The sequence below is a fragment of the Plectropomus leopardus genome, chromosome 22 (genome assembly GCF_008729295.1).
Source record: "Plectropomus leopardus isolate mb chromosome 22, YSFRI_Pleo_2.0, whole genome shotgun sequence".
NCBI classification, from domain to species: Eukaryota; Metazoa; Chordata; class Actinopteri; order Perciformes; family Serranidae; genus Plectropomus; species Plectropomus leopardus.
Window position 1 is genome coordinate 11,205,868 of NC_056484.1, and position 12,164 is coordinate 11,218,031.

The following is a 12,164-nucleotide window of genomic DNA, read 5'->3' on the forward strand; positions in this document are numbered from 1 at the left end:
TTTTAGCTGCCAGAGGGACTCTGAAACGCCTCCCAGAGCTCAACAAACTGGCTGAAGAGAGCATGGGAGCTATCTGCCAAGATACTCCTCGCTTTTTTCATCGTCCTTTCTGTAAAAAGTTGGCACAAGAGCTTTTGTGGCTTGCCAACTGTTTTATCGCCATTGACACAATCCTAGAAAGTTTACTCTTACAGGTACAGTTTGGGTGACCGAACCAGGCAGGAGGGTGAAAAGTTAAAACACTCTCTACTATAGATTTATACACTAATTCTGAAATCTGCAGACTAACACAGAGGCCAGTACGTTTCCTGAGAAGACAGAGTGGCTGTGAGAATCTCTTGAACATATACTCTGTATTTCCAGAGTAATAATTTAGTGGCAATCCATCTAAGATATTTCACTGGATAATAAAAATGTCAAAATGTCAAAATCATGGTGGCAGAAAAGGAAGTTACCCTAGTCAGCGGGCTTAATTCTCATGGCGCGACGAATGTCTGCACAAAGTTTCATGACAATGCGTCGTGAGATATTTCAGTCTAGACTAACAGACAACGCTATCCACAGAGCCGTGCTGCTATGGCTAAAAATAAAATATGAGACATTATGGCAACTTTTACAATGTATATAATTTTTTTTTTTACATTGTTACACCTTAGCTGACTGTAGTTGCCTCTTCGGGCACCAGTCAACATGTACAGTACAAAGTCTCCAACCAGTTGACAGTTGCTCTAATTTTTAAAGCTCAGACACGACCTTCAACACTTCGCCTGAAATTAGCAACTCTTATGATATCTCCAGTTTCCCATGTTGCCTCAGTGTTCCAGGAAGGTGGCCGCTGGTCACATTGACTTGATCTTCACCCGACACCTCATCAACCCTCTCTTTCCTCTTCCTGTCTTTACCTCTCTCCGTCCTTTCTACTTTTATCTCCTCCCTCTCTCGCTCAGCACTTTAAAGCCATAGACGTAAGTAGTGTGTTAATGCAATAACCATGTAGCGCTGTCCAGCTCTTCATGTGATTGATCACATACACAGACACCCGCACACACTCATGCACACGCTGGAACTCAGCGTAAATTTTTAATGTAATTTTAATAGATGGTTTTGCATTTTAAGTGGAGCTATGAGGAATCCAGAAGTCCGATGATTCCCTGTATTTTCTGCTGTTTTACGTCCTCACTGAGACCTTACAACGAGGGCTAATTTAGTGGAACGACGCTTTGGGCTGAAATAGAAGCCAAGGAGAATGTCCGTGTTAGCATGTCCTGCCTGTTTATACACGCAGTGGGACTATCTTTTACCGTGGCATGATGGGAAAATGAGGACATGCACTGTGATTTAGTTTTCCTGTACTCCAGTCTTGGTCTTTTCTACCAATGTAGCATTTCTTTGTTTTGGAGAGAAAGGCCGAGTTTGTGTGTGTGTGTGTGTGTGTGTCTGTGTGTGTGTCTGTGTGTGTCTGTGTGTGTCCAGCAGCATGTCCATTCACAGGCCAGGTGATCAGGTTATTGGCCATTTTATCACCGTAGTAACGACCCGTGTGGTTATTACAAGCATCAGCGCTTCAGAATGCGTGGCCTTGTTTTTGTACGTGAATTTGCGTGTGCGAGCACGCATTTGTGCAAGCTCGCTATGATTGATTTATTGACCTCTGACTTGTCCACAGTTACTTTTAAGAAAATACAAGTGCCATGATGAATATTTATGCAGCAGGCACACACAGTGTACAGTGCGCGCACACACACACACACACACACACACACACACACACACACACACACACGTGTGTCTTAATTTTGGGACTTCCTAAAAACCCAGTATTTCATCCAGATGGACGTGGTTTGCAGGACGTAGCAGATTGTGCTGCACAGCAAGCTCCGTCTCAGCTTGTGTTCTGAGTGCTCGTTCATACTTTATAATGATAGCCTGCATGCACCTTTGTAAGAATGCAACACAAAAATGTCAATGCTCAAACAGTATTTCTTTCTCACTGGTATTGATTGCTTTTTAACATTTTTTTTTCTATTGTTGGCAAGCAATTTGTTTGTCTTTTGAGTCTTACCAGCACTTACTCTTTCTACTGTTTCCATCTGTGTACAGGTTGTTTTCTGATCAAAAGTAGCTATGGTTTCCTCACTCTCTTAACACTCTGGAAATTCTAGTTTAAAGGCTCCATGAGTCACCTGCAGGCGCTTATGAAGAATTGTTGCATTCACATGAGATTATTTGACAACTTACTGAAACAAATACAGCGCTTTCATGCTCTGCCTTTGCATAATACATGATATTTTTCAGGCTGCAGTTAGATATTCTTCCCACATTTTTGTGCATTTTTGTGTCCGTTCCCCCTTCAGTGAAAAGTTTAGACGTTTCAGGTAGCTGCTAGGTGTCTCGCTGTGAGTTATGTCCATGACGCCAGTGCTCATATTTTTCACAGGACATTAGGGTTTGGTCAGCAAATACGTCATGTGCTTCTGGCTTTCTCCCACATGTAAAACATGAGATGTTTAAGGTGGCTGCGTCCTGCGTGTCCATATATCTTGATGTAATGCACATGAAACTGTCTCTGCACACACAGGCTGCCGTAACTCTTTTGGGTTTTGATATCTGACTTGTTGCCCAGTTTTACATCGGTGTAAGGTTTAATGTTACTGTAAGACATGATATACGATACGCCATGTTTCAGAGCTTTCTTGAACAGACGTAGAATATATTAACACACATGCACACTCTCACTCCCATGCAGAAATAGATACCAAATACAGCTGGAATTCTGACATTCTGTCTCACTTTCTTACTTTCCCTAGTTTCCTCCCTTTCCTTTTCTTATTCCTTTACACACACGCTCACACACACACACACACACACACACACACACACACATAATGTAGTATAGTTATGTGAGTGTCTATCTATCTTTGTTCCATAGCTTTCGCTAGCTGGTTGTATATGTCTCCTTTACTCCAACACTGTGCTAAACTTTAGTCCCTGATGTATATTGTTAATTTGTGTGTGGGTCTGTGTGTGTCTATGTGTGTGTGCCCAAAAACACACTCTAGTATTAATATAGAAATAAAAAATCATCAAATACGCTCATAAAACCACACGCAACATCCACAAACATGTAAATACAGATGCGTGAGAACACACACTAAATCCAGGCAGAGAAGATACACAAACAGAACAACACACAGATATACACATCGGCCCTGCAGGGCTCCAGCATGCATCTTTCCCACTGATAAATCATCCGTCGCGACCTTCACACGTACACACACACTCATAAAACACACGCAGAGACATATTTTCCTTGTGATATACATTAAATATGCACATGCTCGTTTTCTTCCCAGACTCGTATGCTTGTGTTGTCATGTGTTTGGAGTATGTATGCAGGTGTGTGTTTGTGTGTGTGTGTGTGTGTGTGTGTGTGTGTGTGTGTGTGTGTGTGTGTGTGTGTGTGTGTCAGCCAGCTGGAGGAATTTGCTGACAGTGTGTATGTAACAGCAGGGTGTCGGGTCTGAAATCCCAATCTGGATGAATTAAAGCCGATTTCTACTCTGCACTGTTCTGCTTTGCTGACATTTAACACACATCTTCACCTCAGTCAACTGCTCTCCTCCTAGATCCTTGTCGTTTTCACACACGTGCACGCACACACACATACACTCACACATGCCTCTGTGGTAAAGGTATTTGTTTGGACAGTTTTGAGGCGTAAATTCCAACAAGACTTTATTAATGTAAGACTACAATTCAGAATATTTTGTTTGGCTTTATTAGATTTTCTTTTAAGAAAACAAGAGCTTTTCAAATTTATTGGGTGGGTTGTAAGTTTAGGTTGAAGTCGAGTCAGTTTCATTTTAACCGCTGCGGTAACTGTAAAATGCTGTTCAGAAGGGGCAGCTTGCTTGGCCTCTGGTATTGCTGCTCGTTACTATCTGCTTTCTCAAGAACCACTCTTCCAAACATTTTCTCTCTCGACACGTGCTCTATGGTCTCCTGACCAATACACCTGCCATGACAAAGTTGTGTTCCATAGCAATGCTAGGAAACAGTGTTGTAGTCAAGACCACCTTGACCGAGTCTTGACCAAGACCAGAGTCTATTGAGACCAAATATAAGCCAAGACTCTGAGGGTTTGATACCAAGTCAAGACCAGCACCAAACTGGTGCAAAACCCTCACTGCATGAGAATAAAACACAGAACATGCGAACCACAGACACTCCTCAAATTGATCCACATATGTAAAAAATGAAGATTCCTCCTTATACCTCTTTTGTTACAATATACTGTATATGTGTATGTATAGGTGTACTACGAGAAATGTCTTCATGAAATAATCAAAAGTTATTGCAGATGTAAATTGTATTTGTGGGAATTTTCCTTTGTTTTCTATGAGCAAACAAATACAAACACAAAGGAGCTGGAATCAATTTAACCATCTTTATGCAACACACATTTTTGCACAGGCATTTTAATGGTATCCCCACAATTTTGGCCTTGAACAGTCATGAAATAAAATCCAGAGTTGTATTCGTATGAGACCGAGACAAGACCAAGTAATAATCTGGTAGATTCTGACACTAAACTGAAACCTTTAAAAAGTTGTCTTGAGACTGATCTCTTGTACTACAACACTGTGCTTGAGTATACTTGTCTTTTGGGTGCAAAAGCTCACATGAACATTTTATGGCTTCTATAAAGACAAAGCCCGGCTATTTTCAGAACAAAGTTACACTGCTGATGCTTGAAGTGTCTGAGTTTGCCACAGTGTAACACCTTCAGTCTCTCTCTTCATCTGTTGTTGAATGTACTGGAGAAAGAGACGCAGAGCAAGCTGTACCCAGCATGCCTTTAATACACTACACGGTATGTAGATATCGCTTTACTTATAAATATGTCCTGAAGATCTCCTGAGCGCTCACTCAACACTGCACTTCCTTTTGTCCTCAGCAATACGCCTGACAAGTGTGAACTCGATCAAATCGGTTGTCGAAAAAATCAAAGAACAGACATCATACCGGACTGACCGTGTGTGCTGCCATTTTATTTTGAAAAATAAATCACAAACTTGCTTAAAAAGGCCTTTTACTCTCCACACTATAAATCCTTAGACCCTCTCTGAAAAAAGTCTTTTAATCTTGCAAACCTTTTTATCACGGCGATGATTGCTTAAAAACTCTCACCACTTACTTCACTGAACACCATTAAAACACATCCTGTCAACACGACACCCACACTCCAATTAAACATCTTACACAGTTGGATCTCACATTGTTTATTTTAAGTATTAAAAAAATATTATAAACATTCATGACTGAATTTATGTGCAGAACATTTTCCAAGAGCAGTTCAGGGCAATACGGTTTTGCTTAAAATATTTTGGACAGAACTTTGTTTTTTTGAGAAGAAAATTGGGCTAAGAGCAATAGTTGTGGCTTAGATCATCTCATATACATATAGTGTGGTGATTGGCTCGAGTAAATGTGAAAAATTTAATGCACAGATTTGGAAGGTATCTTCAAATAGTTGTTGAATTACGTCTTGTTATTTTACAAGAATGCAGATTCATTGCAGGAGGACTAAAAAGTTTCACTTGTGATGTGTTGCATTAATATTATGTGAAAAAGCAGCAGAACGTGATTACTTCATTTCAAAAAGCTCCTTCATGTGTTTTACTCATTAGAACACTGGCATCCGAAAACATTTACGTAAATGATTTTAAAATGATGTATGGCAAATATGTGTGGATTTCGAAATACTCAGTTGAATAAGTGTGAATATCAACAGCAGTTTGGATTTGATACCATCACACGCTGCGAGAAAGGAGGATCAGAAAGGAGGAGCAAAGATGGAGAGGAGAAGACACAAGACAAGACGAGAAGAGTGCAAAACTGACAAAATGAGGAGAAGAAAAGCGAGTAAAGAGGTCAGGGCAAGAGTTATAAATCTGTTTTGGAAAGGGGGGCAGTAGGAGGATAATAAAATGAAAGAAAAGAAGCAGAAATGTTTTTATGGCAGGGAGAAAAGGAGGGAAAGCAAAGAGGAGAAGAGGAGAAAGACAGCTGTCCAACAACAACTGAGTCGAGCCAAAGAAACTGCGTGATATCCCGAAGAAATTATATTACCTCCTCTCCCGTCTCCCTCACTCCTTCCGCTCATCCATCAATCTTTCAGACCACGGTATATATTGAATGTATAGCCACTTACGTTATGTCCTCCTCCCCTGCATTCATGCAGGGTTCTCCTTCACCTTACACACTCATTTAACGGTCATTATGTTTTACCAGACAAGAGCTATGCGTTTAAAAATCTGTTGCAAACGTTCTGACACTTGAAACAGCGAGACACTGATTTCTGTTTATTTGCAAGGTTGTTATGGAGATTTTAATGTTAATGATGCTTTAAAAGAGCCATTTATTACTAAAGAAAACACTGAAGCGTCACAATGAAAAGACCCTGCTGTGGAGAAAGAGAGGCGGCGATGCACTTGACAATTCTTTTGGCGATGCAAATGGTCAAAGCTTCCAGCAGCAGGCAACAAAGTGAGTCCCATTACTTTTGTGTGCTTCAGTAGGGAAATAATATATGATATTTTAGTTGTTGTCTCTGTGCGGGGGAGGCCGCCTCAGGCTGTGACAAATCAGGTATTGGGTATGATTCATAGAAAAAAGCCAAAATCTATTCGGATGTACTGGAACGGGATCTTCTATGTGCCAGGAAAATGAAGCTTTTAGTGGATTTAGCATCTAGAATGAGGACAAATTGATCCTGTTTACACACAAAAGCTGTGCTGTGCGCCACATGTACAATTAGACTATAAAGAGAGTCTGCAGAAACACCAAGTTGCTGCGCTGTCTTCAGCCTCCTGCAGTGAGAGCCTTGGCTGATGCCTCAAGGTGAACACTATAAATTCAATTTATTTCTCCTTTGCTGCTCTGCTTCTTTGTTTTATCTCCCACCCAGCCTCCCTCTAAGCCTCAAAACTCTCCCTGCACCCATTCTGCCATCCCTCCCTTCATTCCTGCCGTCCCTCCTTCACTCCATCCCTGGCGCTGACATCTCTCCCTCCTTTTACCCTTTTTTATCTCTTACTCTTTGCATCCTTCCTGCCTCTTTCCATCCATCTCTCCGTTCTGAACCGACATTTGTCTGGAAATGTCATTACCGTACTGTCTGTGTCTTCACTGTTGTCAGCATGTAATGAAACTAATTAATGGTGTGCGTTTATGTGTGTCTTTGCGTCCCTCTGTTTGTGTGCATGCAGCAGAGCTCTGATTAGACCCAAAAAGTCAGGTATGAGTCTGACCCATGGCAGTTGTTTTTGACCTAAGCGTGACTGAAAACCTGATCTTCTACTGTAAAGAAAACAAATGTATATTTACATATTTTAATATATTTTCTTAATATTAAATAATTTCTAACCATATACAACCTATGGACTGACGTGTCTCCTAGCACAACTTCTTCTTCTCTTTCCTCTGTTATTTAAATAGTCCCTTGTCTCGCACTACAGGTTCGGCAGTACCCTTCAGTGCATCTTGCATGCATGGCGGTCCGTGGCGATGCAGTGCACAGATGACGCTGCGTGTTATGCACATCTCTCCCACTGCTGGGGAGGCAGAAGCAAACACTGCCAACCAAGTCTTTTGCACACACTCTCTTGCCTGGTTCTCTGTTATATTGCTCTGTTGTTCCATCAGAGTCACAGTTCCCTACTCCTTTTTTCTCTTTCCCTCTTGATTCAGTCCACATTTAATTTTTGCCACCCATTACGCTATGTTCACAAACATCTGAATTTAGAGAGGGGATACAAAATGAGGAAAAAAGGGACACACATACAAGATTAACCCTCCCCCAACAATGTTGACAGCTATTGCCACATGGATTTTAATGCTGTGGGAAACACAGCAGTCCATAGAAACTCCTGCCATTTATGCAGAAGAACTGCCAGTTTTAGAAAACAAAAATTACAAAATCTTAAAAAAAAAAAACACTGGAAAATTGGCAAGAACATAACCGATTCAAACCCGAATCAATAATGACAACTTATACCCAGGCCTGGCCCGAACACGGAGGATCGGGTTGGGCCCAGTCGGTCACACCAGGCAGAGCTCTAGCAAGCAGTCAAAGATCATATTTTCGGTAGTGGAATGTAACTAAGTACATTTACTCAAATATTGTACTTAAGTACAAATTTGAGGTACTTCACTATATTATCAGACAGCTTTATTTAGTTTACAGATTAAGATTTTTGCATCAAAAACCTGATAAACATAAACAAGTCTTGTTCTCTTTTTTTTGAGGAGTGGGAGTTGTTGTTTGATTGCTATTTTTTTTTAGATTTTTCTGCATTGGATACTTTTACTTTTAATACTTTAAATACATTTTTTTACATAAGTAACTTTTTCAATGCAGGACTTTTACCTGTAACAGAGTATTTTCACAGTGTAGTAATTGTATTTCACTTAAGTAAAGGATCTGCATACTTCCTTCACCAGTGCTTATTATAAATGGGATGACAGCTCCGCTCCTCACAGCTGGAAAGCCATCGCTGACAATAAGACTGCGTGTGTAAAAAGATACACACACACACACACACACACACACACACACACACACACACACACACATACACACGGCAGCTGTCCTATCACTAACACAAGAAGTGTATGTTGCCTTCAGAAAAAGACACACACACACATACACACAGTCACTTACAAAACCAGATGAGACAGCATGACTGCTTAGAAGCTTTCACTCCCAGAGGGATGCTTGGAGATGTATACCTACACACACACACACACACACACACACACACACACACACACACAAAAATACATCCTCCCACACAAACGCATGTACACCTGTTTGGTGCGCTGCCATAAACCAGAGACGAGCACTTTGATCCCCTAGCAATAAGATTAATCCACAGTGTGCCAAAGCAAGTCTGTGTGTGTATTTGTTGTGTGTGTATGACAGACATGTTGAGGGCTTAGCATGACAAAAAGGGGCACGCCGTTTGACACTTATTCTTACAAGCTCAAATGAGGGCGCCTCGCTCTCCGTCTCCGTCTTTTCTCTCCATTTTTCTCGCGCTCTCTGTACTTGCCTTTCTTGCCCTCTTCTCTCTGACTCTGGCTGTCTTCCTCTTTACATTTTTGTTTTTTCCTTCTCCCTTGTGAGAGACCTAGGGAGAGATTGAATCGGGAAAATAGAGGCAATAAAAGATGCGCTGCAGTTAGAAGTTGTATTCAAATAACAGGGTTTTTCGGGAAGTCTCTGAAGCCTTGCAAACCAGTGATCTTCAGCTGAATATGCAGCAGAGAAAAAAAGAGAAAGCCTCCTTTTATGATGCTGACTCTTCTGTATTGTAATTTCTATTCTTATTGCCATATTTTATGTGTAATCTGTTCATGTATTGCAGAGCTCTCACACCAATTAAGTACACTGAATTGAGCTGAATAAGAAAAGAAGGGGATTTAAAACAAGCAGAGAACAAGAGCAAAAATGTTCAGAAAGATGGAAGAGACCCAAAAACATCACAATAAAAAGAAACAAGTGGCAAGAAAAAAACAGATAAAGGGAAAAAGGATGCGGCAGAACCTAAACTTGCCTGTTTTCCTCAGTTGATTACAGGTTGTGAGTGCCAGGCCATCAAACAGATCATTAAACAGCAATTAAAGACAGAGAGGGAGCAATGAAGAGGGAAAACATATCAAAAAGTAGAAAACAAAACATGCTTTTTTTCTTTCGAAGCCTCTGATTGTATGTTAGGAGTGCCAAACGATTGCATTTCTATTCTGGAAATAATAAAAGTAGACAGACAGGCAGAGGAGAACAAGACAGACTAGTGACAGACCGGCTTGTTTTAACATTTCTCTGTGAAAAGAGAAAGACATCAACTGGAGAAAAAAAAGACAAATTTATAACCTGATGGCTTTGACATCAACAGCATAATCACGGTTATAAATTGCTGCACAACTACAATGTACACAATGTATTTCCATTTTAAAACTTAATCCTCCTTAATGGGAAAGTTGGCTCACAGCGAGACATTCAAGTCAGTCGATACACGCAGTGAACAAAGAAACTGAGCACATTAATGTACAAAAAGAAATAATACAACAATAGATTATGTTTCATTAAAACACTGAAAATGAAGTCAATCATTAGGCTTTTATTTTGCTCATTTAAGGGCAAATGTAGCTGTTAAGGATAAAGAAAATAGTTGTGACAGTTGCAGTATGTAAAAAAAAATCTATATTGTATTTACTATTTAGTTTAGTGATAGCTGGACTTATTATATCTCAGTGATACTGTGTTCAACAAAATACATGCAAACATATTTATTAATTGTTCACTGTTATTAACATATTTCAGCTTTCAGAGTCTGCTAAATGATTTTCAAATTGTATGAAAATGATTGGAAAGGTCAGTAAACAGTCAGTTGAAACAAATTCAAAATAACACAATAGAACAGTTTAAAAAATGATGACTTGCAGCTGAAACAGACGTGGCAAATAAATCATGACGTACATGAATCATGTGGCTTCAGTGTCTGCTGAAGCTTCTGCTCCACTGAGGAAACGAAAAAAAGTGGCAGACAAAAACTTCACATCTGTTTAGACCAATGTGGAGTCTGTAATCTTCCTCAAATGAATACACAAAACAAACATTAATACCATTTTTCCACTATGTTTGCTACATTGTCCCTTCATTTTCATTTCAGTGTGTTAATAGCACGCACACATGCCGAAAGCAAAAAAGTGACGCGTAACACAATAGCGTCGGCCTCTCTAGTGTGACATATAACATACATGATGGTAGCACTCGAGGATAAAGAGCTCCTGGACCTCTTTGTTTTCTCAATTTTGCGGACATTTTCAGCCACTGTTCTTCTTCTTCTTCTTTGAGTTAGGTGTTAACTGCATCTAGCTGCTTTTTAAATCTCCTGCAGTCAATCACACACATAACACATTGTCAAAATGTCGTACCTGTCCCATTTTGCCAGCTGTCCCTTTTACACATGCGTTGATTCGGCGCTGTTACTACCTCAACTGTTTGTTTAAAAGACGGGAAAACTCTGTCCCCTCATTTTGCTGTTGTACCTTTTACACAGAATGGCGAGCTGGAATAATGTTGCTACACTCCTGCCTTAAACAGGCAGTGCTAAAGTTTTATCTCAGTGTGTCTCTCATTGAATTCATGTGACAGTTGTGGATGGAAATACTCATTAATTCACATTTTCTTTTGCTGATTAACTGGAAATCTGTTAAACCTGTTTAAAATTGAGCTACATTTGACAGAAAATCTGGCAGTTGAGAGTGGCAATAGGCTGTCAATCTTACAAAGTTTTGGACAGTCTTCTCTCAAAGGCACTCACGTTGTTGAGTTTGGATGCTGATGGAAACATGACGCCTGTGCTTGAGTAAACTGAAGAAGTTGTGACGTTGCTTCTCAGTCACTTTGTTCACTTCAAACACTTCTGAACAGGCAGCAGAGTAAAGCCATACAGCAGGGAGCATCTATACATACAGAAGATCAACAGAAACACATTTGTCAATCTCACACTGTCAAAAAAAGTAAAAAATGTTTTTAAAGATCGTCTTTCATAGACATTTGGGAGTCGCAGGTGTCCGTTACTGTGACTGGTTAGTGTTACAGGAGTGAGTCTGTGCTGACAGATTGTAGGCAGATGTCTTGGTCTCCGTAGCAAAGCGTAGAAATGGATTTACTGTAAAGAACCACAGTGAAGACAAAGCTGCATCTTTAGTCACACTTCTCCCTCGATGTGTGTGTGTGTGTGTGTTGTGTGTGTGCGCGTGTGTGTGTGGTCCCATGGAAAGTGCAAACTCCCGCGGACCGTGCATAATGCATTTATACACCTTTCTTATTAGTCACAGTGTGTGTTTTTAAATGTGTCTGAGAGACGGAGAAAGAGAGAGGTGAGGGAGTGTGAGTGTTTTTTAAGAGAAAAAAGGAGAGCGAGAAAAAGAGGAAATGTGTCAGGAACAGATCCTCATTCTGTCATGCCGTAGTCCCACCTGCCCTCATCTCTCTCTCTCTCTCTCTTACCGCCTTTGTCTCTCAGCCTCCTGTTACCATTACTCCTCCCCTCCCTCTCTCTCTCTCTCCATCCCTCTCCCGCTCTCCCCCT

At 40.5% G+C, this 12,164-nt stretch overlaps 1 protein-coding gene across 4 annotated transcripts in view; it reads left to right on the top strand.

The window, feature by feature from the left end:
- Positions 1-12,164, top strand: part of LOC121961587 (ELKS/Rab6-interacting/CAST family member 1-like) — a 155,864-nt gene that overhangs the window by 89,251 nt on the left and 54,449 nt on the right. The gene's annotated exons all lie outside the window — the stretch shown is intronic.